This window comes from Bos indicus x Bos taurus, chromosome 28 (genome assembly GCF_003369695.1).
Source record: "Bos indicus x Bos taurus breed Angus x Brahman F1 hybrid chromosome 28, Bos_hybrid_MaternalHap_v2.0, whole genome shotgun sequence".
NCBI lineage: Eukaryota > Metazoa > Chordata > Mammalia > Artiodactyla > Bovidae > Bos > Bos indicus x Bos taurus.
The window spans coordinates 34,491,334-34,517,392 of record NC_040103.1 but is presented as its reverse complement, the minus strand read 5'-3'; the positions used below and the strand labels follow the sequence as shown (position 1 = coordinate 34,517,392).

The window sequence follows — 26,059 nt, the reverse complement described above, 5'->3', positions numbered from 1 at the left end:
ACACAATATAAGTAGCACCTTAGGTGAATAGTTGCCGCTTTGAGTCTCAGTTTTCACATTTATAAAACGGGAGTTGTAAGAAAAGGGCAGGCAAAGCAATGATAGGAAACAGCAATGGAAGCAGCACCTTATATACGTGCCTTATATATTCCAATGCACGTATATATGAAAATGGTTCTGCACGTTCACCTCTGGAAGCACGCAGACCCCGTGGCTGCTGCTGGGGAGCAGAGCCAAGAACTTGGAGGCTGGGCCCATGGCAGGAGGGAGACTTTTCACTGTAGCACATTGTGCCTTCCGGGTTTTGGTTGTGAATGTATTACCTATTCAAAAAGTAGCTATCGTTAACTTTCTCAAAAAGAGAGATGCAAAGGATATTTTCAGCTTAGCTGAGGCGGAGGTGGGAGTGGGTCAGGTGGAGAATGAAGGCAGGGCCTGCAAGGGCAGGTGCCTGGAGACACTGAGGCACACCGGGGGCCAGGTGACTGGCTGTGGTTGGAGCACAGTGTGGGGGAGTCTTGATAAGAACACGCCTGGCAAGAAACAGGATGGATGAAGACAGATTTATATATCACGGTAAAGAGTCAGGCTTTTATTGCAATGAGAGGCTCTTGAGGGATTTAATGGGGGCCAGACATGGGTTATATTTTCGGAAGAGCCTCCTGGAGGCAGGGTGGGGAGGGTTCTGGGGAGAGGACATTCCTGATTTCCCCTCACCTTTCTCGGCCTTTCTCATCTTTAGTGATGCTGACCAGTGGGTGGGGTGAACTCTGTTGTTGCACACAGGGAACTGAGGCTGAGGAAAACTGAGTCCTGAGTTCCCACTTAGAGTCAGGATTCAAACTCAGGTTCCCATGGCTCTGGAGTCTGAGCTCTGATTTTGGCTCTGTGTTGTTGGGTGAGAACTGCAAAGTGGTGGTCAAGCATCAGGTCCAAATATGTGGCTGATGAAGTCAGGATGCAATGGCAAGAACTTATCATCAAGTTTCCACCAACTCGCTGGTCCCTCTCCCACCCCTCAGTCACCGTCCGAGTGACCCAAGTCCCCGGTCTTATTCATGGAAGAACAGCAGTGCATTTCTTAACAACACTCAGTTTTCTTCTTCTGCAGGTATAGTGAAGGTCAGACTTCTTACAGCTGTAACAGGACAGCCTGGACGGAGGTTCCCTCCAGATGAGGTCTGTGGGAGATGCATTTGGCTCCAGTTAAGCTGAGCCTTCTACATTTTCTGGTCATCTGGTTTGCATTTTCCTATCATTTCTTTGCCTGCATTTTCCTTACAACTCCCATTTTATAAATGTGAAAACTGAGACTCAAAGAGGCAACTATTCACCTAAGGTCACCTGGTTTATCAACTGGGGAATCAGGCCTTAAACCCTTGCCTTGGGACACCAGATTTTTTTTTTTTTTAAATTAATAGGGGTTTATTTGAGTCTCATAATAAAAACCCAGAAGTGTCTTGTGATTTCTTTCAGAGACGTTCAGTAAAGAGAAATCTAGGTTCTCCTTGTGAGGCTGGTGTTTTCACTGTTTGTGGCCAGGAGTCCGGCCTATCAGATGCTGGGCCCTGGGGCAAAATGTGTGCCTGCAGGAGGCTGGATCCGCGGGCTGGGGAGACAATGGCGGCTCAGGATGCAGGCGCTTGCTCGGCTGGGCCTCTGCTGTGAAGACTGCCACTGGCTAGTTTAATTAAGAGCTGGGGGAAGAAGGGTGCATTGTGGTCCAGGAGCTGAGGAGGTCAGCTGAGGGGGGTTAGGAGGGGCCTGGGAACCAGAAGATGTTCTGTCTGCTCTGTCTACCTCTGGGGACAGCCCAGGCTCCCAGAACAAGCAGGTATGTTCAGGGTGCTGGTGGGCACGTGCTGCAGGGGGTCTGCCTAGGTTGGCTACCTCCTCAGATGCTGAGACCCTCCCTGGCTATGAATAGAAGGTCCCAGTTTCCCTCTGGGCTCCCTCCTGACTTTTCCCAAAGCCTAACCCCAGATCTTGAATCTCTGTTCTGCCACTCACCCAAGCTGTGACCTTGGGTATGTCTTATCAACTGAGTCTCAGTTTTTTCATATGCAGGATGGGATAATGTAGAATAAGGCTTGCTTTTCCTGCCTCCACAGCATTTTGGGGAAGACCTACTGGATAAGTGGATGAGCTGCAGTGCGGAAATTGTAAAGCACTGCACAGTGCTTGCAGGGACACTGATGAAAACATAGCTGTCCCCACCATTAGAACATCTTCAGCATCCCAGCTTTACCCAGACTGCCCCGTGCCTTCCTTTCTTTTGGTAATAGTAGGGTCATCTTGATTTTGTTTAACTTTTCAACTGGCAATACCACATTATTTTTCCAGTTCCAAAAGTAGTACAGATGCACTGTAAAACATCTCTTTTAAAGAAAAAAAAATTCCAGCTTTAACATTGTCGCCATGTGACTTGGGGGAAGCCGTTCTCTGGGTTGGACTTCCTCATGTAGCCGCCAGATCAGAGATGACGAACGTACGGCGCGCACACGGCCCCTCTTCAGTCCAGTGCTCGTGGCAGACCTCTCTCGTGGATCGCAGCGTTGTTTCCTGGCGTCCCTGGAGGCTGCTTCAGAATCGTGCTCAACACAGCCTACCATCCATCAGAGTGGCTGAGAGAAGGAATCTATTGTGCCTTGATGCCCAGATGAGCTTTGATGTTTTCTGGAGGAGCAAGTCCCGGGGTTCAGGCCCTGGGAGAGAAGTTTGGAGAGTCCCTCAGCTTGTCCATCTCATAGGGAGTTTCCTTTTATCTGATTCTGGAATCTCAAGTATTGTGCAGCAGATAATGGCTTCCAATGGGGAGTTCCCTGAAAATTTTTAAGAATTTAAAAAAAAAAAAAGAAATGACTCTTGCGAAGTCAATGGAATGTGAGCAAGTGACTTAATAAATTCACACCCACGCAAATGCTTGTGCTCCTTCAACTCAACATGAAACTGGGCGGGGTAGAATATTTTGGAAGCACTGGCTTCCAAAAAGCACACAGCGTGGGGAAGCAAGCTGATGCTAATAGGATCTACTCTCTGGAGGCCTTATACTCAAGTCTCACATCCCTAGAACTTGAATGATCCTAGTCCCCCCTTTAACAAATGGGGAAATGGACCTAGAAGACAAAAGTGAGCTGTCCAAAGTCATCTGGCTTGTGGGTAATAAAGCAGGCACCTGAACCCAGCTGCTAGGTCCCCACTTTTTTTTGGGAAAACTACAAAACCCGCCAAGGGAAAGTCCCCAGTGTTTGGAATATTACTATGAAGAGAAGTTTTCCTCATCGTTAATGTGGGAAAAACACCATCTTGGTGTTATCATCCAGACCACACCCACCACTGGTGTCACTGCCCCCTAACAGTCGGACCTGAGCCCCTTCTGCCTTTGGCATGTTTGTGTCTGCAGAGATAAAAACCAGGCTGCACAGGGAGCCAGGAACATTGGATTCCTGTCTAGGCAGCAGGCAGTCCTGAGCCCTCTCTGGACTGCAATGCCTTTGTTAAACAGCGAGGGGCTCCTCCTGGCAACTCCAGTTCAGAGGCTAAAGGGGTGGCTTCTGGAGTCAGCCTGCCTGGGTTCTCTCCGTAGTTTTGACTCATATTAGCTGTGCCACCTTGAACCTCTCTGTGCCTCAATTTCGTCATCTGTTAAATGAGAATAATAACATCCCCTACCTCGTAGGTTGCTGTGAAGACGGGATGAGTTACTCCATGTGCGACAGTACCAGTCAGTGTTAGTTAGCTGTGGCAGCAAGGACCCTGACTCTCAGAGCCTGGGCCCACGCAGAGAGAGGTGAGGAGTGGCTTGGGGGCCTAGCAGGTTTCACAAGGAGCACCAACTGGTGGGCTAGCACCCTTATTTGGGGCCTCTCTTCAAAGAAACTGCAAAGCTGAATTCAGCGACTTGGCCAAAGTTCAGCGACATCAGCTCCTCCTCCAGGAAGCCCTCCTGGATGGGTGGGCTGACCCACTCCCTTTCCCTGCCGTGAGGTCCCAGCCCCCCCTGCCAATGCCACCCCTTGGTCTCAGACAAAGCGGGCACCAGCAGAGGCAGCAGCCGGGCTGGCTCGGTGGCTTTCATGAAGCTGGAGCTCCCCGGAGCCTGTGCTGGGCTGTTCTGCTTTGAATGTTATTTGCATTGCAATAGGCAAGCCTAGCCTTCAATACAGGCCCCTTCTCTTTTGACAGAACAGCCTCACAATTGCCTATTGACCGGGCACCTGTTCCTGCCCCAGACATTATGCAAATGCCGGCCAGGAGCGAAGCCGCCAGCCCCCGGGCCATTGTGCATTGAACCCTGATGGCGCCCTGCCAGCTCCCAGCCGGCCTTTGTTCCCGGCTGCTCAGCGCCACCCCCGCCCGCCCGAGGTGCCCTGCCGAGGAGCCGCCCGCTGTCAGCTACTTGGGTCCTTGCACCTGAAGAAAGACCCTGCGAGCTGGAGGCTGGCTCACGCTGAGCCCGGGTTGGGGCCCTGGAGGCGGCCATGGAGCGGCGGGCCCTTCAGTCCCCAGGGACCACAGAGAGCGGGCCTGGCAGGCGGAGGTGGGGGCAACCCAGACCGTGCCATCTGGGGGAGGGGGATTATAATAATCACTCTCACATCTGCTGAGGGCCTTCCAGTTTGCAATCCCCTCTCAAGGCCATCGCCCCACCAGGCACACCTGCCCCTTGAGGAGGTGGGCGGGCAGGGGGATGTGTGCCTTCACCCAGGAGGGGACTTGGGGCCCCTGGGGGGAGCTGGCTGAAGCCGCAGAGTCAGGATAGAGAGGACTCAGGCCCAGCACTGCCAGGGGCGCCTCTGACTCCCTGAGTCTTTTCTTGCTGCTCCAGACCCCCACCTTCACCCATGTAACTGTAAATCCCCGACCCACGGTGGAAGGTCCTGCGTGGCATGACTCCAGCCCACCTCCTCTTTTTGGTTTCTTCATCTTTTTCTATGCCTTCGGCTTCCTTCACTCAACCAAAGCATGGGTTTTCAAAGCATGGTCCCAGGGCCAACAGCTTCAGCACTGCTGGAACCTGTTAGAAAATTCCAGTTCCCAGGCCCCAGCTGTAACACGCTGCCTCATAAGCTCTGGGGTGAGGCCCGGCTCCAGGTGCTCTAATGCATGGACAACTCTGAAGACTACAACCCCAGACTGGGCTTTGCAGAAGTCTCAAGAAAGGAGCCATCAGCTGCCATGGGGCCACCGACCTGCATCTGTAGCAACAGATGCTCTTGGAAGGGGGAAGCCCAGGTCTTCATCCCACCCTTGGTGCCCAGCTGGGGCACCTCTGGCCCATTTTCTTGCTTCAGAAGAGCCATCAGGATGGGGAGTAAGAGCAAGAGCAGGGCAAAGCGCTGGAGTGACCCTGGGTGCCATCCCAGCTGCTCCCCGCCAGCCCTCTGGCCCCCCAAACCCTTCACCCAATGCCAAAATGCTTTAAAGAGTTTGGCCCAAAGCAAGGAAATCTGATCTCTTGAGAGGCCAGGGCAAGGTTCTGAGAGCCAAGTGTTGCTCTGGTCTCACAATTTGTCTTCCTCAAGTGTTGTCAGAGAGCTCTTTGCCTGAAAGACAAATCTAAAAGAGAAGTGAATGAAGCCAAGTGAAAGTGAAGTCGCTCAGTCGTGTCCGACTCTTTGCGACCCCGTGGACTGTAGCCTACCAGGCTCCTCTGTCCATGGGATTCTCCAGGCAATAGTACTGGAGTGGGTTGCCATTTCCTTCTCCAGGGGATCTTCCCAACCCAGGGCTCAAACCCAGGTCTCCCGCATTGTAGACAGATGCTTTTTCTGTCTGAGCCACCAGGGAAGTCAGCTCTCCCCAAACCACATTCCTTGGTGTGGCATTCAATGCTTTTTAGCATCTGGCTGCATGGCTTCTGCCTCAGTGCCTCAACGTTCTATCACGCTTCCAAATCTCTGCTAGGAGTGGCCTAGCTCTGCTAGGGCATGGGTCTGGGGAGCACAAGTAGAGGGTGTCATTTAAACACTTCTTCTTTTGGGGACCATCAGATTAACTTCTGCTCATGTTTATAGACTTCTTGTCTCTGCCATTGGGAAGTCTTCCTATTTTTTCTATTCAGAATCATTTATTGAGGACCTACTAGGTACCAATGTTCTGAGCTCTGGGGGACAGAGGGTAGCATGTTGCGTGAAGTCACCCACCTCTCAAGGAATTCCCGATCTAGCAGAGGAAACAGACTACCACTGTATGACCAGGCCTGAACGAAGGTTTAAGTGGGTGTGGAGAAGCAGGGCTTGAGGGAAGTTGGATGGATCCTAGCTGGGGACTACTTGAGTTGGGAGAGGTATAAGGGAGGGGGGGAGTTCCACGTGATGGGCAGGTTTCCTGATGTGCATGTGGATGGTGGGATTATCCCTAAGAGGGAGACTGGAGAGAGAGAGAGAGGAAGGTTAGGAACCAGATGAGAGGGTGGGGAGAGAGTTTTGGCTGAAGTGAGTTTTGAATTGTCCACGGCACAGGCAGAAAGAGATGCCCACTGGTAGATGGATGAGGGTTCTGGCCTTCAGGGAGGGTCTGAGCTGAGACTGATGGCACCAGAGTATTGAGGTGGCAGTGGGGTCTTGGGCTGACTCTCCTGTCCCCCCAGATAGGAGTCACGGCAGTGCCTGCTCTGACTTTTGGGTTCCCATCCTATATTACCTCCTTCCTCATAGAGTTGCTCTGTCCTGGTCTGTTGGCCCTCTGGTTTTAGGAGCACCTGAGAAGCAGAGGTGAAAAGCGCTGGTTTCCAGATCACCAGGTTCTAATGGGGCTAGTGGTAAAGAACCCGCCTGCCAATGTAGGTAGATGAAGGAGAAACAGGTTTAGTCCCTGGGTCGGGAAGATCCCCTGGAGAAGGAAGTGGCATCCCACTCCAGTATTCTTGCCTGGAGAATCCCATGGACGGAGGAGCCTGGCGGGCTACAGTCCATAGGGTCGCACACGACTAAAGGGACTTAGCCTGGATTCCGTGAGGATCTAATGGCTTGGGGAGGCCTTGGTTTTTTCAGCCTCTGCTGTGTGACTCACATCTCTCTGCTTATATCTTTATAAGAGCATCATGTAGAAGGAAAAGGGCCCCTAACAAGCCTTGTGGTGCCAGAGGCACATACCCCTCCCCCAGGGGATCAACAGCAGGTTAGGGCCAGAACTAAGAGGAAAGTGAGGCTGCCCCATCTCACAGAGGAGGAAACTGAGGCTCAGGAAGGAGCAGTGATGTTTCCTGATTTGACTGTGATGTTAGCAGCAGCAGCAGCACTTTGAGAAGGTCAAAGACAAAGATCTAAGACATCATTTGCAGATGAGGAAACAGAATCACACAGAAGGGAAGCCACGGACCCAGGCTCCCTGGATGGAAAACGTGTCCTGACTCTTCTTCCACTGCACCATCCCATCCTCTGGGATGGGTGACATCCCTGGGAGGCAGGCGCTTCTGACCTTCCAGAGAAAGTGCTCTGTCAAGCCTCGGCAGACACCAAGCCCAAACACTAAGTCAGCCCAAACACTGCATAGGACCCTCTGATCCCCACAAAGTGTTTGGGACTTCACAAGCATCAGCTGAGAACCTGCTGGGTGCCAGGCATGGGATGTGCTTTGGTACAAGTTAGCCTCCTTCCCTTTGCCAGGTGTGAAAGTGGAGGGCAGAGGGCTTCAGCTCTGGCTCAGCCCTGTCAATGGTAGGGGAGGAAGCCGCGTTTGAGCTGGGTGGCCTAACGCCTCCGTCATCTCTCCACCACAGAGCACAGTCTCCTTCTTGCTGGTCCCCGCAGCTTCTAGCTTTGAGAAGGGGACCCTCAGCACCTTCCCCACTCACAGCCCTTCTGAACTCCGCTGCAGGGTCCTCCCCAGCCCTGGACTTGACTCCACCTGACCCAGCTCTGCTACCAGGGCACCCAGGGGCCCTGGCCAGGTCCTTCCCTCTACTGTGGCCCCCTTTCCCTGTGTGCTGTATGCTGAGTGTGGGGCCACTTTATATTTACAACAATCACTTCCTTCTCTGGCCCCTCCTCCTCTGCGGGCCAGCTGTCCTGGGCTGGGGAGAATGACTTCTCTCCATGGGCTCTGGAAAATGTTCCTTGGGAATAACGGTTCAGATGTTCTCTCTCCCCAGTCACCAGCCCTGATTTACAAACCAGATAAAGTGTATTTTCTTTGTGAATCAAGAGTGGGTGGAGAGTAACCGAGCAGGAGCCCCTTCCGTTGTCACGGGATAAAACCGCTCAGCTGAATGGGCTCTTGGACGATCCTTGGAAGGTGGCTTAAAGCCAAGAGGAGACCTGTGCGCCTTTTTCCCTGGAGGGGCGTCTGCTCCCTCCCACAGCTTACACATTTTTTCATGGGCTCCACACTGCTCTCTATCCCCGTGGATGCCCATCAGTTCTTGTCTGTTCTGAAGCCACCAGCCCCTCCTTGGGGTGAAGGACTCGGGCTGTTCTCACTTTTGCTTTCAGATCTGGATTTAAGCATATTAGTCAAGGGCCCACTATGTGCCAGGCCTTGAACCAAGCACTTCCTACCTTCTCTTTTTTCAATCTGAGGCTGAATGCATTAGTTCGTTTAACAAGGGAAGCCCTGAGAGTCAGTGGGATGAGAGGCATGGCTGGGGCTGTGAACTGGTGGGAGAGGGAGTCGAGGCTAGGACCAGATCGACTGCTTTCTTTTCTCATCATTCTTGTATTTTCCTCATAATCTTTTCGTTCCGTTTTACCCCAGCGTGGCTTCCACTGGTGTCTGTTGGACTGTAAATGCCTTTTCAACCTCTTGTGTTCGAAGTACCGTTTTTCAGTTCTTAGCACCAAGGAAGGTGATGATCCTAAAGACAGGCTGCAGAGAAAACCATCCAGGACTAGGACACCAAGGTACTCGTTGCCCAAGTTTGAAGGACTCAGCATTGAGTGTGGCCTTTGATTTTGGCTATATTGCTCAAAGAATATTCTGGAAGCTGTTGAGTCTGAATCTAGCCTGCTTGCCTCTCTGGGTTTAAATCCTGGCCCTGTACATATAACTGTGGGACTCCAGACAAGTAAACCGCTCTGTGCTTTGGTTTCCTCATCTGCCAGTAAGGCTGATGGAAGCGCCTCTATAGGGCTGTTGTAAGGATTAAATAAATTTATATGTGTAAGATGCACAGAACTTAGTGGTGATTAGTGGAAGTAAGCACTAATTCATGGTAGCTGTGGTAGAAATGGATGCATTGGGTCTGAGGAGGGGACTGGACAATTATTCTGGCTTTGTTTTTTTTTTTTTTTTTTTGGCTCCTGCCAAGATATCCAGGGCTGGGATCCAGATGGGGAGCTGTGGCCTGAGGGTCCTGTCTGTCCCGTCCTCTCTTTCCTGTCTGGCTGCCTTGGTGGGTACATGGAGAGCAAGAGGTTGGGGAGGGGGGTGGGCATGCATTTCTGTCCTCGGTTCCTGGGAACCAGCTGGGCATTACATATGAGACCCTGAAAATTCCAAGATAATGTTAGCCAGATCCGGGGCTCAACACGGCTCTGGTTGTGATGAATTCCAAATGGTGCAGAGGCCTTGGTGCCCAGGAGCAGCTGGGGAAGCTGTGGCGCTTCCTGGACCTGGGGACCGTTAACTCGAGCCGACAGGAAACATGGCCTGAGACCCCGAGGAGCTCTTCGGGCTCCTCTCAGCCTGGTCTCTGGCAGGTGGTTCCATGGTGCCCCCTGGGCAGCCAACGGCCCAAGTGGCAGTACAGAAATTTATTCTGGGGCCCCTAACTTAGTGACAAGCCCTCCCTCTCTGTGTGTTCATAACTAAGCTCTAGAAAACCAGATTGGGCCAGGACATTAAGGGCAGTGTCCAGTCTGCTTGCCTGGCCTCCTGCCCCATGCTTACCTCGCCCTCTTTCCTTTCTGTCTTAAACCAGCCACTACTGACCTGATCCAGGCGTGGGCGGCAGGCGCGGGCAGGGCCATTGTGGTGAAGCCTGCATGGCCTCTGGCCTTGAGTTCTTCTTGAAGGGAAAGGTACGAGTCAGGGAGGATGCAGTGTGACATGGGCTGTGAGCTGCTTCTACAGGAGCCTAGCCCGGGCTGGGGGTGTGTACGGGGTACCTTGGAGGGGTTGCCAGGGAGAGGTGGAAGCTCAGGTATGGACAATGGGAGTCAGTCAGACAGAGGAGGAACATGTAACAGAGAGTGTTGCAGGCAAAGACAGTGGTGTCTGCAAAGCCAGAAAGCTGGATGGTGGCTTGTGGGGAGTGAGGAGTGCGGGCATGCAGCAACAGCAGGCAGCATGTAGTCCCCCCTGGCTGGGCATCACACATGCCAATGTGGGTGGTGACGGTACACTGGAGAGGTGGTCAGGAAGAGGTAAGGGGGCCTTGATGGCCATGCTATAGATTTTTTTTTTTTGATGTGAACCATCTTTAAAGTCTTTATGGAATTTGTTACAATATTGCTTCTGTTTTATGTTTTGGTTTCTGGCCAGGAGGGAGGCATACGGGATCTCAGCTCCCTGACCCAGGGTTGAATCCACACGCCCCGCACTGGAAGGTGACGTCTCCACCTTTGGATCCCCAGGCGAATCCCCGTGCTACGGAATTTGATTCTACACCAAGGGCAGTGGGGGCCTGGGGGTGGGGTTGTGGTAGGTGAATTGAATGAGCTTATTCCCGCTTTAGGACAATCACAGCTGGAAAGGATGAAAGGGAGAAGACCAGCTTGGGTGCATGGGATCATCCTAGAGCTGCTGTTTCATCTAGGAAGAAGGAAATGGTGACTTGACCCAGAGTAGTATCTGGGAGAAGGAAGTGGCAACCCACTCCAGTGTTCTTGCCTGGAGAATCCCAGGGACGGGGCAGCGTGGTGGGCTGCCGTCCATGGGGTCGCACAGAGTCGGACACGACTGAAGCGACTTAGCAGCAGCAGCAGCAGTGTCTGGGGATAGACGGGGACAGACAGATTTAACAGTCATTTAGTGCTTCGTGACTGAATGAATGTGTTAGTAATTGAAAGGAAGAGGAAAGGCTCAAGAATGACAGCTCTCTGCAACATTCCCCACCGAGGTTTGCCCGGCCTCCTTTTGCATATCTCCAGTCACGGGCAGCTCACTACCTAGTTGTTTAGCATTTAGTACTTACCTACTTTAGTTTAAATCTGTCCAGATGTGCATCTTAAAGCTGCAAAAGCAAACATAAACCTCATTCACTAGTAGCTTTCCAGGCATGTGAAGGCAGTTCAGTCGACACACACTCATCTTTTTACTGCCTTCGTCATTTTTGTTGTTGTTAGTGTGAATGTTCTCAGATTTCTCCCTCTAATGCGGACATTACATCCTCTTCTATTTTTGGCAAACAAGAATATCGAATAATAAATTTGCAAAAAGAGCTACAGTTGTTATGTTGAGTAGAATAGCCTCATCCCTTAGTTCAGCGTACTCTTCTCTGGTAGATGATTCCAGCAGGAAGTCAAATTATAATTAGCAGGTCACTTGGTAAGCATGAGAACAGAGTCAAGGGAGTTAGCTCACTGATGTCAAGATGCTCAGAAAGTAAGTAATTTGCCCAAAGTCAAACTGGTAGAAGTAGCACAGGAACTCAAGTCTAGGTCTCTCTGGCTACAGAACAGAAGCGCAGTGCTCATCCAGGTGGGAGGGTGTTGTGGGCGGTAGGAGGCGGCGTGGGGGAAAGGCAGGGGGCAGCAGCCCAGGCAGGAGGCAGTGTAGAATTCCAGAACAGAGCCACGTGGCAGGAGTGGGGAGAGAGAGGCCCAGAGGAGGCCAGTTTGGAAGTGGCTTTCATGGGGGAGTGAGAGATTTTGGGTATCTGTTGATGTCCCCGGAGGGTGGAGGGTGGTGTTCTTGGTTTCCTGAAGGCATGTCCAGAAGAGATGGGTCAGCAGTGGTGGTGATGGGATGTTGAGCCCAGATGTGACGTGGTGTGTTGAAGGTGCCTGGGAAACCCTTAGGACAGGTCCAGCCAGCAGCGGCTCCCTGGGTGGAAGCATTGCTGGCCTGCCCACCTCCCCTGTGACTCCGAGTGCAGAGCCCTCCTCCAGTCCCAGGACAAAGGATCCCTATCCACTCCAGCCCAGGGCTGTTCTCTCTGGGGGCCCCACTCCAACACAGCCACGGGTCCACTTGTCCCACCCGGGACCCGCTGCCTCCTACCACTGAAGGGCCAGGCATGGTCTCCAGAGAGTCGCTTCCAGGAATCACCATGCTGACGGTCACTGGCATGTCCCAGGACCTCTGAGGTCATCTAGGGATGGCAGAGCGGTCCTTCTGGAGTCAGGCTGGCTGATCTGGAAGAATATGGGTCAGAACAAGCCCAGAGAGGTTCAGGGCTCCAGTAGCTTCTTGCAGAGGCTGTAAGGACGTGGCTGGGCATCACCGGGAGCTCGGTGAGGCCAGAACACACCTGCACAGACACTCTCACCGGCGTTGGCTGATGCTCTTGTCCGGAGGTGGCCCTGAAAGCTGTGTGGCCTTAGAAGTCTCTTGAGCTCTCTGAGCCTCTGCCTTCCCCCTGGGCACAGAGAGAAGTGATCTCTCTGCCTTTCCGCCCTGCTTTCCTTACAGAGTTGTTGTTAAGAGCAGATGAGGTAACAAATGGAAAAGTGCGTTCTCAACTGTACTAAAACGCCACGTGAGAGGTAAACAAATCCACTGCACGCATGCACACACACAACAGAAAGGCACAAAGAGAGACAGAGACACAGAGAGGAAAAAGAGGAATAAGGAATGAGAGGAAACAGAGTTAGAAAGACAGAAGAGATTGGGGGTGAGGAAAAGAGGAAGAATAGGAAAATTCAAAGGGAGCAGAAAAAGAGGGCAACAGAATGAATGAGCAGAGGTGGGTGAGTGAGGTCTGGGCCTGGGGACACAGGGACAGAGTGGGTGGTACAGGGAGGGGGCAGGAGGCAGGAAAGGGGCCTGGACTGGGGGCCTGGCTGGCTCTCACTCCTGAGCGAGGTGCTGCAGCCTCTGGCTGTCGTCCCCTTGGTTAGCATGCTCAGAGCATGGAGCCAGGTCCCCAGGCTACCTGAGGGCCAGGAAGTCTTGTGGTGCCCCTGAGCCTGCCATGGCCAGTGGATGTACCCAAGTTCTGCCCCCAGGAGGCCCTGCAAGGAGCACTGAGCTGTGAAGTGAGGCGCCAGGCTGCCCAGCATGGGTGGCCCTGCTCAGAAGTGAATCCATCATCAGGGGCCTGGGTGCCGGCTGGCCCTGCAGCATGCCCACTGAGTGCCCTCAGCAGAGCGCCCTTTCTCAGCCTCAGTTTCCCTTCTGGAAGATGATGCTCCCACAGGGTCCTGACTCTGAGTTCAGAAACCCAAGCAGCCTGGCATCACTCCCCCTCCCCTTGAACAAGGGCGGCCACAACCTTTTTCTACTTTGGGATGATTATTTTAAAGTTGAGTTTACTTGTCTTTCCATTTCCTCTTCTCTGTGTGCATGGCCTTCGCCCACCAGTCCCTCCAATCCCTAGACTGGCTCTCTCCTCCCCATATATGGCTCGGGTAAAGCCGGGTCCCTTGATGACCCCCTGTGGGGCAGGATTACCTTGTTAGGAGCTGAAATTAGACTCAAGACAGCTAAATGGCATTGTCTGGGCCCTAAGGTTCTGGAGAGAGGAGTTTAGGGCATTAGGAGACCTACACAAAGCAGTTTCTTCTCTAGGGGAGGCCCCTGCCCAGTGAAGAATCCGAATCAAGAATCCACAATGGGCTGGCACTCTGGGCAAAAGTCGAGGGTTGGGGGCACCCTGGGTGGAGTAGAGTAGGGTGAAGTCACCCTGCCCTCTCTTCCCTCAGCTGGAGCCCCCTCCCTGTCCAGTGCTGTGGCCAGAGTCCTGTGGGCAGGGCTGCGGAGGGATGTGCCAGCCGCCCTCACCCATCTCTGCCCAGGATCCAGAACCTCCCCAGATGTGTCAGCAGCAGCACCACTGGCTGGAGTCTTGTGTGTAAAAGTCAAGTTACATGACTGGCTTTTGAGGCAGGAGGGCTTCCTCTTTTACGGAGAGTGCAGAGGTCTCCTGTCCAAGGTCAGGCTGCTAGGCAGTCTTTTCTAGGACCAGGGCAGAAATGCTGGTCTCCTGACTTGAGAGCGTCAGGGACAAGTGGCTCGTTCCCAGGGTCTGCTTCAGCAAGATGGGACGCCTTTCCTGAGGAATGACCTATGGAGGTACTGAGTGCAGCAAGTCCTCCGAGTGGCACTGGAGGGGGTGATGGTGATGATCGTGGTGATGGTGGTGGAAATGGTGACTGGTCTTCAGCCTCAAATCCAACTCAAAAAAAAAAAAATGCAGGATGAGCCTGAGTTGACCTCTGCTGAATTCCGCTCCCCAGTACAAGGCCTGGCATTTATCAAGTGCACAGTAAAAGTCTGTGAACGGATGAATGAATTCACCCGCTGCGCTGAGAGTCTCAATGTGTGACGAGCTTGGGAAGCATGGGTGGTTGGAGCCAGCACCGTGGCGTGGGCTTCGGGGTGCTGTGACCCCTCTGCTGCCCCCAGGCATGACGTGGGACGGGGGTAGGATGGCTGTGTTTGAGGAGGAACCGGGAGAGACGAGACCTCTTGTCTCCATGGAATTACCTCCCATCCTCTGAAGACTGGCACCAGCGAAGAGGCTGATTCGGACCTGGGCTGAGCTCTGGGTGTGTTACAGACACAGTTAGAATTCCTTCCTCATTTCTCCTGTGCGCATTTTTGCCAACTCTGTTACCTATCCCCTCTTTCTCAAACTTCCTGCAGGTTCCTGCCCGGTCCCAGGCCACTGCTGGGATGGAACTGTGACAAGGCTGATACCGAGGAGAGAAATGCAGTCGTGGGTCACAAGGACTCCCTGTCTGGCAGGGAGGTGACCACAGTCTTAGAATTGTCAGGTGACTGGATACTCAGGTGGGAGTTGGGACCAGGGATCGGACCCAGGTGGGGAGGCTGATCTTTTCTTCCTAGAGGCGGGAATTTGAAAGGTTCTTAGGATCAGGAGTCAGAGAAGGGAATGTGGATTACAGGCTGAGGGAGGCACATGTATTGAGACGGAAAGGTGCGGTGTGCTCACATAAGTGGTGGGGCTGAGCCTTGCGTTGCTGGGGTACAGGGTGGGCTTGGTAGAGGTGGGGCTGGAACACTACGTTGGAGTCAGACTGTGAGTGGACCAGTGCTAAGGTACTTGGAATTTTTCTGAGGAAAGTGAGCAGTTACAAACCATTGATGATCATGATTTTATCTGTGATTTAGGAAGAACGTCCATGCCCGATCGAAGGTTGATTAGCAAAGGCATATGGAGAGGATGAGAGACGTGGAAGGAGGTGAGGATAACGTCGTTACTGATGGACATAGTGATGAGGATGGTGGAAACGGTGGGTGGTGATGATGATGGGTGTGTTGATGAGGATGAGACGGGATGATTTGATGATGGAGGCAGTGTGATGATTTCAGACCCCTGACACTAGCTTAGGCTCTGCTGTGTGACACCCTGCCTCCCATACTTGGTGAGGTGAGGGTGTGGGGGTTGAAGGAACTTACCAGAGGGGGGTCCCTTCTCTTTTCTCCCTCAGCAAGCCCTGCACAGCCCCCAAAGCTGTTGAAAGCGAGAGGTCTCAGTTGGGCAAGCTCCAAGGAGTGAATACGGAGTAGGGGTTGGGCAAACCCCTCAACACTCACTAACGCCTGAAACCGGGCGGCCGGTCCCGTTCAGGCTCATTTGACACGGAGCCTTGCCCACCGCGGTCCCAGGTGGGACCCAGCTGCAAATGGCAGCCTGGCCTGCTCTGCCCTCTCCTGCTGAAGGCCCTCTTGTGCACCAGGCCAGAATGTCCTCAGGAAACGGGTTACCTCTCTCCCGGGGGTGCGTCTGGATTCCCGTTTGCAGCTCCAGCCAGGATGTTTTGCAATGAGTTTGGAGAAAGCATTCATTCCGGGAAGAATCCGGGAGTGGAATGCTTCCTGCCAGCAGGGGTGTGGGTGAGAGGGCGCAGGGCTGCCTGCTGCACTGGGGCTGGCTGGGGTGGGGGGTGAGATGCGCAGGGGATGGTGCTGGCTGCCTGGCTGGCCCAGTCCTCAGTCCTCAGGGACTTCGGCGGCCTTCGGGCTGTTTTTCTGTCTGTCTGCTTGTCCACCTGGATTAGAAAAGCTGGCTGGTTCGGGCTAGTCTCCCAAACTCTTTGCCTACTCTAAGGTACCTTGAGCTTTGTTTCATTTTATTTTTGAATGTTCTTGAATACTACTCCAAAGTGATTACTGAATGAAAAGGTACATACCTCCAACCCTGTGCTTCTGACCATGCCCTCAGGGTCCCAGTAAATAAACTCCCCCCAGCCCCTGTTTTTTGTTTATTAACCCAGAGTTTCTATTTGCAAAATAAGCAGCTACATGGCTACATTTGGATCTCCTGCGTTTCTTACTCCAGCAGAAGCATTCTGTGTGCCTTGCTTTGCACCCTGTTTTTTTTTTTTTTTTTCCACTGAACAGTGTTACCTGGAGATCCAGCCACACAGACCATGGAGACCTGCGGGGTCCTCTGGTAGCAGAGATTGAGCCATAATTATTTCAGGCTTTTGAGTTTTAAAACCCAGATGCCTACAAACAGTGAGCTGATTCTCCGGCTGGGCTTTTAAAAATTGTTTTCCAGGACCCCAACCAAAGGTGGGTGAGTCTTCCCTCCCCTGTACAGCCCAGCTAAGGCTATGGTCTCCTGTGTCCTGTCTCTTCTTCCCAGGTGGGCGGTATTACTGTTCATGCTTTGCCAGGGAGGAATCTAAGGAACTGAAAAATCAAGTAACACACCCAAAGGGGTAACTAGTAAGTGATGAAGTCTGGGATTTGAACCCTGAGCAGTCTGGGTCTAGAATTCTTCCTCTTGGTGATGTCACACTGCTGGGGAAGATAGAGTTCCCTGGTCCCACATCTTCAAGAACCAGATGGAGTCCAGAGAGGGGTAGGGACTTGGTCAAGGTCTCACAGCTATGCACCATCAACTCCTGGAGGGGAAGCATCCCTTGGTCACTACTGGGTACCTGATGCTCCCCGACATGTCCGTGGGGGCTCCCCGGTAAGACTTCTGTCCTCTGCACTCCTAGGCTTCAAGTTCTTGGTGGCTCCTCTGACCACTTACCAGGCTTAATGTCAGTCTCACAGAAGTTTGCCGCTGAACAACTTAACAGAGTCACTGCACAGATGGACAGAGGGAGGCAGGAGGGAAAAGGGGAAAGGTCTCACAGTCCAACTGCAGCAGAACTGGGGTGGATTCCAGGTCCCAGGATGGGTGGTAGTCTGGGCCTCTGCCCAGGCCCCAGCTTGCCCCCATCCAGCACCCTCCTGACCTGGCAGTGTCTGTGCGCCTTCCCTCCCAAGCTTCCTCCTGGCTTCCTTCAAGACGACTGTGTCTTGCCTTCTCTCACTCCTCATCCACGTGTCAAGAGGCCCCATTTCTATTAGTGTTCATTGGCTATGGCGGCCTCCACTAGCAAAGGGGCTTGTGCATGAAATCTGGGCAAAGCTGGCAGCTGAAGTGACATCCTAGTAGTGTAAAACACAAGGGGTAACTGTGCATGTATGTATTTTATCTCAGGGTGCATGCATGTATTATGTGTCTATATGTGTATGGTGCATACATGTATGTGCATGCATATCTGTACACACATATATGTGCGTGTATGTGTATACATGTGTGTTGCATATAGGTATCAATATATGTGCATGCATGGATTGTGTATAGTGCATATCAGTCAGTCAGTCAGTTCAGTCGCTCAGTCGTGTCTGACTCTTTGTGACCCCATGAATCGCAGCCAAAGAATTGATGCTTTTGAACTGTGGTGTTGGAGAAGACTCTTGAGAGTCCCTTGGACTGCAAGGAGATCCAACCAGTCCATTCTGAAGATCAGCCCTGGGATGTCTTTGGAGGGAATGATGCTAAAGCTGAAACTCCAGTACTTTGGCCACCTCATGCGAAGGGCTGACTCATTGGAAAAGACTCTGATGCTGGGAGGGATTGGGGGCAGGAGGAGAAGGGGACGACAGAGGATGAGATGGCTGGATGGCATCACTGACTCAATGGACATGAGTTTGAGTGAACTCCAGGAGTTGGTGATGGACTGGGAGGCCTGGCGTGCTGCGATTCATGGGGTCGCAAAGAGTCGGACACGACTGAGTGACTGATCTGAACTGAACTGAATCGCAGCATTCCAGGACTCCCTGTCCATCACCAACTCCCGGAGTTCACTCAAACTCACGTCCCTTGAGTCAGTGATGTGTGTACATTTGCATATTGTGCATGTGTGCATGCGTATCTGTACATATGTGTATGCATGTATTTGTGCCTGTGTGTATTGTGCACAGTGCATGTGTGTGTGTGTGGGCATGTGTGTATTATGTGTGTATACATATATATATATTATGTATATGTGTGTGTGTGCATATTCTGTATATGTTTGTGTGTATTGTATATCTTGTATATGTGCGTGCATGCATGCATGTGTACTGTGTACGCATGTATGTGCACGTGTACACATATGTTTACATACACACACGTGTGTGTATACGTGTGTGTATGGCAGTCAAGCCTCAAGCACATAGACCTACAGTCTTCACCCCATGATAGCTTGATGTTGAGGCTTTTGTGTTCTCCAGAGAGATGCAGTTTGTAAGATCCACAGGTCCTGAGTGGTCTTGAAATTCCTTTGGCACTTGGAGGTGGAAAACAGCCTGTGGTGGGCAGCTACCTCTGCTGGTGGTCCGAGTGTGGGTTCAGGCCCCAGGGAAACTTAAGGGCACACCAAATTCCTGCTGGGTCACTTCTGGCAAACATGAGATCTCAGAGGAATCACTTCCTCCTTTTGGTCTCAGCTTGCCCACCCATAAAGTGGGGCTATAAGGCCTGCTTTGTTTTACTCTCTGGGCATTATGAGGAGAAGATGAAATTCTCTTTTGGAAACCGTACCAAGTTCTTCCTAATTCCATGATTTCCAAGTTTTGCAGGCACAAGAAATCTCATTACAGTGTTGTCCTATATATGTAGATGTATAATTGCACATGAATGCAAGCCTGAATTTAACTTTGCATGGAAGTGTTTGGAGGCTAAGGTCATGTACTTGAGTGTGCAGGAGCTTGTGCGTGTTGATTAGAATTTCCTTACCTAACTTTGCGTACCCTCTGCACAGGATCTGGTGGGTCAGCTTGACTTTGAATCCTGGCTGGCTCGGCTTGAATAAGCCAGGCAACCTGGGTGGGCTTCAGTTTCTTCATCTGTGAAATGGGCCTGTGAGAGTGGCCACTTACAGGGCCTCGTGGAGTTTTGATGGACTAAGCTCAGCATGCTCTTGACACAGTGGGAAAGTCACAGATCATAGTAATAGTTCTTAGTTCAACAAGAACTGGAGGAGAAAGAGTATGAATGCCATCACCTCTAAGGCGAATTATTATAGAAAGGAGGCTCGTATCCTCCAGCTCCCACTCTCTGATCCTTTGCCTTGTCCAAAAGCCTGGATTTGATGGTCTTAACTATTTGATACTTTGGGTGGGTTTTTCTGCTTGAGCGCGAGAGTGCTGAAAGCAATTGATGAGAGAAAGAAGTTTTTGGATACAGCCACAGAGGCCCTTGCTTTCCTTTCCTGGATGTTACCTTTGTTGCAGAGGAGAAGCCCTGTGGCTGGGATCAGAGAACCACACACGTCTTACAGAATGTTCCTCTGTCTCTCGTTGCTCTTGAAAACTGCGGTGCTCCACACTCACCAGGAGGGGTTCTACCCTCAACCGAGTTTGGGAAACATTGCAAACAGACTCCCTGGACATCAGCATGCTTTACTTGTATTATAAAGATGCTGTAAAACGTGCAGTAAACAAGTAAGTTAAATTTAGTTTAACCTAGCATTTCCCAAATGCACTTTTCTTTTTTGCATAATCCTTGCTATAAATCTCTGCGGAATGCACCCTGACAAGCACAGATTCGCGGAATCAATAGTATGGAAATCCACAAAGCCACGTGGCTCTAGGTCACCCTTCCAGTCAGGCAAATGATATGTCATAAAGCAGTGCTTCTCATATGTCAGCGCGCACACATGTCATCTGGGAGCTTGGGAAAAGGCAGATTCCAAGCGGCAGGTCTGGATGGGGCCCAAGGTCCTGCATTTGTAACAAGCTCGCAGGTGATGCCCCTGCCGCCGGGCCCAGGACCACACTTTGGTAAGATTACAAAGAGGCCTCTGCTACCATGGAATTTCACCTGTGTCCATCCTTTCAACGGTATTCGGAAACTGGTGGCTGCCAAAGAAGTCCCCAAATCAGGCCATTAGACGCAATCACCAGGGACGTGACCTTTCTCTGCTGGACAAGCCGTCCTATGAGGGGGAGCCTAGGCTGGGTTAGCATCTGCAGGGAATGCAAGGACCAAGGTTTCGAGGGTAGAAAAGTCCTTCGGAGCTATGAAATCTTGGCTGAGTCTGAAAAGACGGCAATCGAGTCACACTCCTGCCATGTCTCCTGTCTGGGCAAATAAAGCTGGGATTGTTAGTGTTTTAATTAATTTATTTATTAATTTTTAAAGAGACATTTCCCCTTTCTTTTTCTTGGGTCTGGAGTCATTAAACAGGGATTAGCTGGATAAATAGAGGAAGTGATTTTTAAACTGTTTGCAAACTTAATGTGAAGAGCCCAGCCTTGCAAATTATCACGTCTAATCAGAGGCCCTCGCTTCACTGCTCCAGTAATTGTACTGGTATTAGTCAAATTCTTGTTGTCTCCTCATTAGCCGTGAAAAGGAGACTCAAGATGTACTTCATTAGAGTGTCCTGGAAATATATTGCTAATGTGGAGATGGAGGCAGAGGGGGGAAGGGATGTGGGGGAGGGGTGTGGGGGCGGGGCAGGAGTGTACAGGTCCTCACCTGACATCGGGCAGGTCTCACCTCTCTCAGTCCCGTCTCTCGCCTGCCTTTGGGCTCAGTTCCTCTCTGGGCAGCAAGGAGGGTAGGTCGGCTGAGATCCGGAAGCCCTTTCTGTCTGACACTCTTGAGTTTATGGTTCTAAATTTTGAGGCTTTGGAGGATGATCAGTACTGGATGTTCTTTCAAATCCAGAAACTTAGGCTTTGTCGGGAGCTTAACCAAGGGTGAAGAGAGCTTTGGGTGGGCAAGGCTGGCCTGTGTTTCTCCTTTACTCTAAGGCAAACTGGCTAAGTGCTCAAATGTCAGCCAGACACCTGCAGCTTCCCTTGATATTGTCTGATAGGACTCGTAATCAACATTTTCTCCTCCCTCCCTCTGTCTCTCCTTTCTTCTTTCCCTCCTACCCTCCTTTCTTGTTCTGGATGCATTTTCTTCATCCTCATTGTCTTCTTCCTTTTCTTCTCGTCCCTTTTCTCTTTCTTCTCCACTTTCTCTTCTACCCAACATTTATTTATGGAGCGTATAATCCTAGAGCTATTGAATGTAAATTAGTTGAAATAAAGTAAAATGAAAAGGCCACTTCCTCATTTGCGCTAGCAACGTAAGGCATCAAATGCCCACTTGCCACACGTGGCTAGTGGCTGCCACATTGGACGGTGCAGAAAATTCTACTGGACAGCTATGATCTAATCTCTTTCTGTTACATCTTGTGCTCATCAGCCCAGGGGTAAAGAGGATGTGGAGTTGAGAAAGAGAGAATCCTCCCTCTAGGACGCGCATAGTCAGGTAGAGAATTATCACACTTCATTATAGTTGTGAATCGTTGAAGATGGGTCCAAGGACTAGACTGACTAGCAGGGCTCCCTGCACCTTGGGGGTCAACTTGGGGAGTCGGAGAATCAGCCAGGCTTCCCGGAGAGCAGGGGCTTTTCCATTAGAGGTCTGGAAGATGAGAGTGATCCACCAGTGCCCCTGAGCCTATGGCAACTTTACCACTGGTGGGTTAGCCGTGAGCCCAGTGGGCACATAGCATATCCGTCCTTCACTCCAGCAGCCACAGAAGACTTTGTAAGGTCTGTTGATTATCTTTCTCTATAGGGACCAGGTATTCCTGGGCTCGGGTCTGGTGAGTCTTAACTCGGTGTCTGGGAGACACCTTCCACCACCACTTGCCAGAGCACCTCTCTCTCCTCTCTTCCCCAGCCTTCTTGGCAGCCAACCCCAAAGCACTGTGTAGGGCGATGAATCAGGCTTGGCCTTCAAGATTTGAAATCTGAATCTGGATTTATGTCGTATATTGCCTGAGCTACATAAATCACTCCATGGTCTGAGCCTCAGTTATGACAACTATAAAATGGGGATAATAATACCAACCTTAAAAACTTGTTGTTAGAATTAATGACATGGCATTCACAGCACCTGCTGTGGAGCTGCGGGAAATCAAGCAATTCTTCCTTCTCCCTCCCTGCCCCCTCTCTTCCTCCATCCCTCTATCTCTGCCCCCAGCCCCTACTCCCTCCCTTCCCCCCTCCCTCTCTCTCCTCTGTCCCACTCTTGCTCTAGCCAGGAACTCTGGGCTGTCCTTCTCTTTGGCAGAAGCCCTTGGTCTCTCCAGCCTTCTGGATGCTGACCTGCCATCCTCTGTGGCTTGGAATCCAATTTCTCTACTTCTGAGAGGATAAAGGGCTGAGTCAGCTCCACAGGGAATCACTTTCGAGGTTCCAAGGAGTCTGGGGGCCTTAGTGCCAGCACTCAGGCTGCTAATGGATTCAGAATGGATTCGGGGCTGATGACACAGCCCTGAAACGTGGCATTCGCTGGAGGAGTCACGGTGGCTTTTTTTTTCAAATAACTTCCACACAATAGGTTTCCTTTTCATCAGGAACTGGTTGTCTGCATTTCTGGCTTCTGGTAACTTCCTCCTTGGCCCTAAAAGACCACAGGAGGATCAATTAGATGCCCCGGGTGCTGAGGGTTGGCAGTGGGCCACAGTGGCAGCCCTGGTCCTCTGTCCCACTGTTCTGGGTGGCGCAGAGGGCATGACACCACCAGGAAAGCCACTTCACTGGGTTCTCAGACACTCAGGGCACTGCAGACTCAGACTTGAAGGTGCGTGGATGTTAGAGGGGGAAGAGGGTGAGAACCCGGGGCAAGATGACCTGAGAAGCCCAGAGAGGTTAATTGGCTTCCCAAGGGTCACAGACCAGGTCAGGTGACCCAGGCTAGACTCTTCCTCCCGGGATCCCTTCCATACTGACCCTTAATCAATCAACCGTCAGTGCCCACCCACTACTGGGGAGACACTGTGGGGCTCCCAGCATGTGTATTTCACTGTATGAGTCTGTTTCCAGAAGAAACACATGGCTTTTTTGCGACAATTGCCTTTCCAGCCTGACTGCCAGCCCAAGGTCGCGGGAGACGATCTGGACCCCACAACCTCCATTGTGCTGCTCCTTCTCCAAGAGCCAGCTTCCTCTTCTGGAAGGTAAGGGTGCTGGTAATGCTACCGTCTTGGATTCCCTGCTAGAAGGCAGAAAGGAGGAACCATGTCAGTGTTCAACAAACTCCTGACTCAAAATAACCTTTTTTTTTTTTAAGGAAATGTTGTGGTAAGTTCTATAGGACTGATGGACTCAACCTGAGCTTCTCCAAGTGTGGTCCCTGGACCAACAGCAACAGCATCACCTGGAAATTTGTTAAAATGCAAATTTGCAAGCATCAGCCCAAATTCTGAGGGTGGGACCCAACAATTTGTATTTTAACAAGAACTCCAGGCAATTCTCACATCTCTTAAGTTTGAGACCCTCTGGGCTAAACTTTTCGATTTCTGTGGACCCACAGGAGGGGGAGATCATTGTGGATGGTAGATCCACAAGGAGGATTGATCCACATTGAGGATGGAGATCATGTGTGCTTATGGGCCATCTCCAAAGAAGGCCTTAGAAATGGACATTGGAGGGTGAGGAGTTGCTGGGTGCCGGGAGGCACTGAGGTGCCAGAACGGTGATCAGGAGCAGGAATGTTGAGGACAAATCTGCCAAAGCCTGACCTGCTCCCACCAATGCCCACAAGACTGGGAGAGTGAGCGCTGAAATCATGACCAGGATTCAGATTTGACCCTGACTGAATGATCACAAATGCTGTCTATATTGGGTAAGAGAAATCAGGATGCCCACCCATCCATCATCCATCCTTTCTTTCAACTCAAAATTTATTTATTTGAATTAATGTTATTTGAACTTTTATTCTGTGCCAAGCATTCAGCTATGCCCTTGGCTTGCATACACAAGACAATCAGGGTTACTAACTTGTGTTCTCTGACTAATTTTAAAAGTTGTGATTTAACATCTACTTTAATGAAAACAAGTTCCCACTGAACATCACTATCTGAAATGTAAGATTAAATATTTCTGTGTGGCATGAGACAGGAACAATATTTAAATTTAAGGTTCATTCCCCTCTTTGAAGAGCGTGGAAGGCTAGGTGTAGGAATTAGATGAGTGTCTGTGGAACATCGCCCAGGGGAGGGTTGTGAATAAGCTCCTTAATTGTTTAGCTTTCAGAGTTTCCCACCTCTCCTTCTTATTCATTTTCTGATTTAATCCTGAAAACAATACTGTGAAGTCTGAGGAAATTCAGACTCAGAATTTAAATGACTTGCCCCAAGTTACAAAGGAAATAAGCCACAGAACCCTGAGGAAATGGAATCTTCAGATTCTCCCAAACCCAGAACTCACTATGTGGACTGCATTTTTTTTTCTTTTTTTAAATTTTATTTTTTAAATTTACAATACTGTATTGGTTTTGCCATATATCAACATGAATCCGCCACAGGTATACACGTGTTCCCCATCCTGAACCCTCCTCCCTCCTCCCTCCCCGTACCATCCCTCTGGGTCATCCCAGGGCACCAGCCCCAAGCATCCAGTATCGTGCATCGAACCTTTTCTTCTTGATATTGACGTTTTGAGTTTTCGCCGTCTTTGCTTCTAGTAGATCAGGCACTGTGTTACCCGAGTCCTGTTTTGGGGCAGGTGGGACCCTTCCAGGATGTTCAGGCGACCCAGACCACCCATGTGTAGGGGCAAGCATAGAGATGCATTTTACCCAGAAAGATACTCAGGAACCCCAAGAGCCATTTCCCAAGAAAGGTCACCCATTTTCCAGCCCATGCCATTCCCCAGAGTCACTGGTCTCACCTCCAGGTATGGCTACCTGAGATCAGGAGAAGAAACCCATAGCCTCCTAACACCTGGTGGTTCCCAAGAATTTAACACCTGACCCATGCCAAGAGGTCATTGTGGGGAAAAAAAATCGAAACACGCGCTGGTAGTAAAATCATGGCTCTTTGAATTATATTAAAACACTTCAGCAACCTTTCATATAGAATTAATTAACATAAACCCCAGCATCCTCATTGCTACAGAGCCCTAAAGTGGTTGCCAGAATTTAATTAGACTTAACCTTTTTTTTCCTACACCAGTACCACTTTATAATAACTGCAAATCATTATTAATTCCTTTGGTGTTCACTGTAATAACATTAATCATGATGAACTTCTTTCTGTAGTAATGTGTATGTAATATGTAATTCCATAGCAATTTAGTATTAGTTAAGGATAAATTGAAATTAATTTCACGAAAAGATACTATTTGTTATTGGATCCTGTATATTCATAAAATAATATTTTAGCACAATTTATATTGAGGTGGCCAGATCAGGAGACATTTGGCAAACTGCTAAAACTTCAGAGACAGAACTATTTGCTGCTGATTACTGGAGCGTACCTGATTGCTGATGTCTCGTATCCCAAGGTACTTGAAATAACAAATCAGAAAATGGGTAAGCTGTGATGAGATGGCCCTTTGAGATTTAGTACCTTATCAATCTGAAGGCATAGTGTGGGACAATGTATCTCGGAGTGCTTTCCAGAACTAAGCCTGTGATTTATTATCTCAGATCTCAAGATTTAAGCCACGTTCTTGGCTCTCCCAGGTTCTGTCTTCTCCTCTGTAAAATGGTTACATCATCCCCTCACAGCAGTCTTCAGGGGTTGCAAGGATGTGATAGATTTGAGTGATTTGGAAGATTGCAATGCTTAGAATGAACGTGTGTGACGCTAGGAAGAAAAATAATGGTCTATGCGTGCTTTATTTTGTTGTTTATTTATTTATTTATTTTTTATTTTGTTGTTTAATTTCATTCATCTTTGTGATAGAATATTTGGAAGTGGAGATG

The 26,059-nt window shown here is 50.6% G+C and overlaps 2 long non-coding RNA genes across 2 annotated transcripts; both read left to right on the top strand.

Moving 5' to 3' along the window:
* Positions 1-9,866: 9,866 nt before the first annotated feature.
* On the top strand, positions 9,867-17,166 carry LOC113885571. Its single transcript, XR_003509251.1, has 5 exons — positions 9,867-9,962; positions 10,426-10,584; positions 14,692-14,822; positions 15,181-15,251; positions 16,661-17,166. It is a non-coding gene; the product is annotated as an uncharacterized LOC113885571 (long non-coding RNA).
* A 1,271-nt stretch (positions 17,167-18,437) lies between these two features.
* LOC113885370 lies at positions 18,438-24,623 on the top strand. The gene is made up of 3 exons (XR_003509191.1): positions 18,438-19,782; positions 23,212-23,306; positions 23,420-24,623. It is a non-coding gene; the product is annotated as an uncharacterized LOC113885370 (long non-coding RNA).
* Positions 24,624-26,059: the final 1,436 nt, after the last annotated feature.